Raw genomic sequence first — 6,000 nt, 5'->3', positions numbered from 1 at the left:
GGTGCTAAGCTAAGAAATGAGTTTGCCCCGGAGAAGCTAAGTGAGAACCCACAGACACTTAAGGAGAAAGCCACCGGAATCAGAAACTGAAAGCAAGGCAACCCGGGAGCAAAGGACCAGCAGACGCCAGCCACGTGCCTTCCCAGCTGACATAGGTGTTCCGGATGCCACTGGCCTTTTCCTCAGAGAAAGTAACGACCTCTTGATGCCTTAATTTGGACATTTTCATGGCCTTAGAACTAAATTTGTGAACTAATAAACCCCCATTGTAAAAGCCAATCCATTTCTGGTATATTGCATTTCTGGCAGCTTTAGCAAAACCAGAACAGAATCAGAATTGCTTTGCAGTTGGTATCAGAAGTTATTGCAATGCTCAAACACAATATTGCTAAGAACTGCCACAAGAAGCTTCTGTTAAATACATGTCTTTGTATATATTTCCTTCTTTCCTCCCTGTCTTCCTCCCTCTCTCCCTTCCTTGCTTCCTTATTACAACAGCAGCACATCTTGGAAATTCTAATAATCCTAAGATCTTGGGAGTGTGCTAAGATGTTATTGGTCAGAATCCTGATTCCATAATTTCCATGCATCTTAAAACTTTCACCTTTCAGGCTGTATTGCTGGCTCTAACAAAGAGCTGGAATCTTTCTTGTGTAATAGTTTCCTTTCTGGTTGGCCCCCAGAAAGTGAATAATGCATCCTTTTTTACCATCCTGAGAGTAGTAACTACCAATTATTCATCTTTGTTTTCCCAATGTGGAGCACAAAGCTGGACAGTCTAGGCACTCAATAAATGGAATCTCATAAAACAGGATGAAATCTAACAGTCTCTCATAAGACAGGATTTTTTACATCCTAGATTAGGAAAGAAAGTCATCTGATTTAGGAAATCTGTGTCTCTGGAGATACACCATTTATAGCACATGCACTAATCCAGGTACCATGTTAAACTCTTCACAAACATTATTTCAATTAATTCTTACACTAATCTTATAAAGTAGGCATTATTATCATCCTCAATTTACAGTTGAGGTAACTGAGGCACATGAGAGGTCAAGCTACATGTGTGAAATATATAGTAAATGGCATAGATAAGACTTTTTTAAAAAATGCCTCTGCATTTTGTCTTATTTTATTATCTTATTTTATCATCATTCTTATTTTATTATCTTATTTTATTATCATTACACATGATCATGATTTTAGTTACACCTCCTGTGATCTTTATGGTCTTTTGCAGTGCATCTTAGTGTCCGAGGGTTGCCATCATAGATGGGATTTGAAAAAGTAAAAATTAGGTCAAGACTGAGAAAATAAAAATCTATTCTGCTCACCCAGGGGAGTGAATCTCCCTGGCAATGTGGAGTATGACTCCCGGGGAGGAATGTAGACCCAGCATCATGGGATGGAGAACATCTTCTTGACCAAAAGGGGGATGTGAAAGGAAATGAAATAAGCTGCAGTGGCTGAGAGATTCCAAAAGGAGCCGAGAGGTCACTCTGGTGGGCACTCTTACGCACAATATAGACAACCTTTTTTAGGTTCTAGTGAATTGGAGTAGCTAGCAGTAAATACCTGAAACTATCAAACTACAACCCAGAACACATGAATCTTGAAGATGATTGTATAAAAATGTAGCTTATGAGGGGTGACAATGTGATTGGGAAAGCCATACGGAACACATTCCCCTTTGTCTAGTTTATGGATGGATGAGTAGAAAAATGGGGGAAGGAAACAAACAAACAAACAAAGGCACTCAGTGTTCTTTTTTACTTTAATTGCTCTTTTTCACTTTAATTATTATTCTTGTTATTTTTGTGTGTGTGGTAATAAAGGTGCCAGGGATTGATTTTGGTGATGAATGCACAACTTTGTAATGGTACTGTGAACAATCAAATGAATGATTTGTTTTGTATGACTACATGGTATGTGAATATATCTCAATAAAATGAATTAAAAAATATCTATTCTGCTATTCATCAAGCTGGGAGTACAGACCCAGATAATACTAACTACAGATTTGCCAAGAACCAATGTTTCTCCCAAGGACACCGCAGCTATAAAGTGTCATAAGGATACCCTTCTTCCAGCGTCTACTGCTTTCTTACTCACTAAGAAACCTTGTTTCTTAAAATCATAGGCTAGTGGAAACTTTGTTGGAAATTATATCAACATTAGAATTTGCTAAAGCTGACAGAATTTATCATACCAGAAATGGGCTGGCTTTTAACAGTGGGAATTTATTAGTTTATAAGCTTATAGTTTTGATGCCATGAAAATGTCCCAATCTAGGCATCAAGACATACCTTATTCCTCAAGACTGGCTGCTGGTGATTATGGAATCCTCTGTCAGATGGCAAGGCACATGGCGGCAACCACTGGTCTCTCCCTTCTCTTCAGTTTTCATTGCTTCCAAATTCTGTCTTCCATGGCTTTCTCTCTCAGTGTGGCTTTCTCTGTGTGTCTTTCTCTGAATTTCATTCTCTTATAAAAGTCTCCAGTAAGAAGATTAAGACCCACCCTGAATGAGGTTGATCACATCTTAAGTTAATATTCTACTCACTAAAATAGGTCCACACCCACAGGAATGGATTAACTTTAAGAACACACTTTTCTGGGGTCCAGAAAGCCTCCAAACCATCACAATTAGTAAAAGGAAACATTCTACTTTTGCTTAGAGGTTTTAAGTCATTTTGATACAGAGAATCTGTCTTGATTTCCACCCTAGGTTCAGAGTTTCAGATAAGGTATTCCTGAACGTAACATTCCACATCTACCTTAATTCTATACTACCCAAAGAAACAGGACTCTGGGTCCATTCTCTGTCCAAAACTGATTTAACCCCTTTACTCACAGCCTTGTTTCACTTTAAGCTATCAAAACACTGCTTCCCTCAATTTCGCCTATATTCTACCCTTTTCCTCAAATCCTGTAATAATTCTATGTTTCCATTTGTATGGTAAGATGCCCCATGGCTCCTCTAGTGTGTAGTCTCCCTCATAGTAAGAAGTCAATAAACCTGAATTTCTTACCTATAGGCTTGTCCTTTTCGTCTTAGGCTGATATGGTTAAGACAGATTTAAATCCAGTTTGCCTATAGTGGAATCTAATTTTTAAATGCCAGGTTAAAATGGCAATTATCTAGCCTATATATCCTATATATATTGTCAAAGACCTCCAGCCAAAGACTACCAGTAGGTGAATAAGTTTGGTTTATTACTTGTTGCAGGAAGGGAAAACACATACCATGGGGAACTGTGGAGTAGTCTCAGTAAGAGGGTATTAGAAAGGACTTATAGAATTTGAGTTTTGGCTGAGTGATTTGGGGGAGGGTATAAGAAGAGAAGGTTCAGTCCAGATTAGGTGCTGTCAGAAAACGGTGACAATGCCATGACCAGATGTGCTGGTTTGTATATATTATGTCCCCCAGAAAAAGCCATGTTCCTTGATGCAAACTTGTGGGGGCAGATTGATTAATCTTTTTGCTTAGGGTGTGAGCTTTTGTTTGGATGTTTCCATGGAGATATGACCCATCCAACTGTGGGTGGTGACTTTGATTGGGTAATTTCCATGGAGGTGTTACCCCGCCCTTTCAAGATGGGTCTGAATTAAAGCACTGGAGCTGACAAACAGAAAGAACTGAGAGCAGCTATGAGTGACATTTTTGGAGAGCAACTGAGAGTGACATTTTGAAGAGGAGCTACAGCTAAGAGAGGACAAAACGCGCCAAGAGCAACATTTTGGAGAATGCCATTTTGAAACTCAACCTGGGAGCAAGCGGACACCAGCCACCGGCCTTCTGAGTTAACAGAGGTTTTCCAGGCTCCATTGGCCATTCTGCTGAGAAGGTACCCTATGGTTGATGCCTTACCTTGGACATTTTATGGCCTTAAGACTATAACTGTGTAACCAAATAAACCCCCTTTATAAAAGCCAATCCATTTCTGGTATTTTGCAAAAAGGCAGCATTAGCAATCTGGAAAACCAGGTATCGCAACAAACTTTATCCATAGGAAGAGCCACTAAAACAATGTAAAAGCTGTAACTGGTAAAGGAGCATCAGACACTCATATTAGCCAGAATACAGGGGTATTTGGTGTTTTGTGGCTTGTGCAATGCTCATGATTTGTCTGTTCAGACATGATTATGGAACTTGTTTTTGTCTTAATCCATTATGGTCACAGAGTGGCCTTATCTGAAGTTAATGTTCTGTGAAACAGTTTATGCTCAACAAGAGAATTTCAAGACCTAGCTGTGAGTCCCAGGCCAGCCTGTAGCAACACTAAGGCCCAGCATCTGATAATGTCAGGCTAGCCCCGGGATGTCAGGAGATGCTTTTTTCTTTCCCAGTATCTCTCTAGCAAGTGTATATAACAATCATTTAAAATACCAACTCTAAAATTCAAACAAAAGCAAACTGATGTTTGGGATATTTGTGATGTTTTCCATCTAATAAGGAGTGGCATACAAATTTATGGCTTGGGCATGGATTATGTTTTGTTTTGTTGTGTGCACATGTGTTTATGTATTTACTTCACCAAATATGTAATACATTCACGTTTTAATTTTTTTGTTTGGGAACTCTGTACTTTCTGCACAATTTCTATAACTTTAAAGTATTCTAAAAAATAAGGTCTATTAAAAAAACAAGGCAACAAATACTCAAAATCCATCTCTGTTAATTGAGAAATAACAAACTAAGTTACAAGGCAGCAAAAGTGTTTATTTGGGATCTTAGAATTGCAATTTGGGTAGCACAGATTCAGGTAGGAACCCAAATCGCATCCAGTCTTAGCACTTCCAGGCAAGGGTTTTTAAAGAAAAAGATTAGACAAGTTGTTGTTTGTGGATGGTGGACATTTGGGGTACTCCAATGTCTTTCAGCTGATAGTTAACTGAATTCTTAATCTTGTGACTTGTTTATATTGTCCAGATATGCTTAGGGTTTGTTTATGGTGTCTGGATGCTGTTAGGTTTTGTTGCTTGAGGCTTTGCATACTTTGGCAATTCATAATATATGACTGAAATTTGCTAAGAGTAACCTCCAGAATGACCTCCTGGGTCCATTTTAAATCTTAGCCATAGTAATTCTATTTTATTTCTTTTTAAATTTCCCCCTTTTGATCAAGATCTTTCTCCAAAATGATTGCTAATCAACATTTGGTATTAATGCCTTGGCACCAGGAAGGCTCATCCCTGGGAGTCATGTACCACATAGGAGGAAGATAGTGAGTTTATTTGCAGAGTTTTGCTTAGAGCAGGGCCACATTTGAGCAATAAGGAAGTTTTCAGGGGGTGATTCTTAGGCTCAGTTTCATTATTACAGAAGTAAGCTTCCTTGATCATATCAAGATCAAGGGCTTGGCGCATTAGCATGACTTGGGAGGTAGTTTCCGTTGCTATTCTGCAGATGAGACAATAAATGAGATATTGTGGGGGCTATAATAAGAAAAAGAGTCAGCAAGTTTTGAAATATGCTATGAATCCAGTCTCCCTAAGATCTAAGATTTAGTCAACTAAATAAGTATTAAAATTCAGGGCTCCCTAGTTCATGTAATAGTTGAATTTTCTCTTTGATGTTGTGGTGGTTTGAAGCTGTTATGTACCCCGTAAAAGGCCATGTTATTTTAATCTCTTCCTGTGGGTGCAGACCTATTGTAGGTGAGACCTTTTGATTAGGTTATATCAATTGAGATGTGACACATCCAAATCAAGACTGGTCTTAATCCTCTTACTGGAGTCCTTTATAAGAGGATAAAGAACAAACAGAAAAAGTGCAGAGAGCTTAGAGAAGCCCCAGAGAAGATAAGAGATGAAATTAAGAGAAACTCACAGAGAAGAGTGCTAGAGAAGCTGAGAGAGGAAGCCACTGGAACCAGAAGCTGAAAGCAATGAAACCTGGAAGCAAAGGACCAGAAGGGACTGGCCATGTGCCTTCCCATGTGACAGAGGTGTCCCAGATGCCAGCAGTCTTTTGTCAGAGTCTAGGTATCGTCCTAT

This window comes from Choloepus didactylus, chromosome 6 (assembly GCF_015220235.1).
Source record: "Choloepus didactylus isolate mChoDid1 chromosome 6, mChoDid1.pri, whole genome shotgun sequence".
In the NCBI taxonomy this organism is placed as follows: domain Eukaryota; kingdom Metazoa; phylum Chordata; class Mammalia; order Pilosa; family Megalonychidae; genus Choloepus; species Choloepus didactylus.
This window is presented reverse-complemented; position numbering follows the sequence as displayed.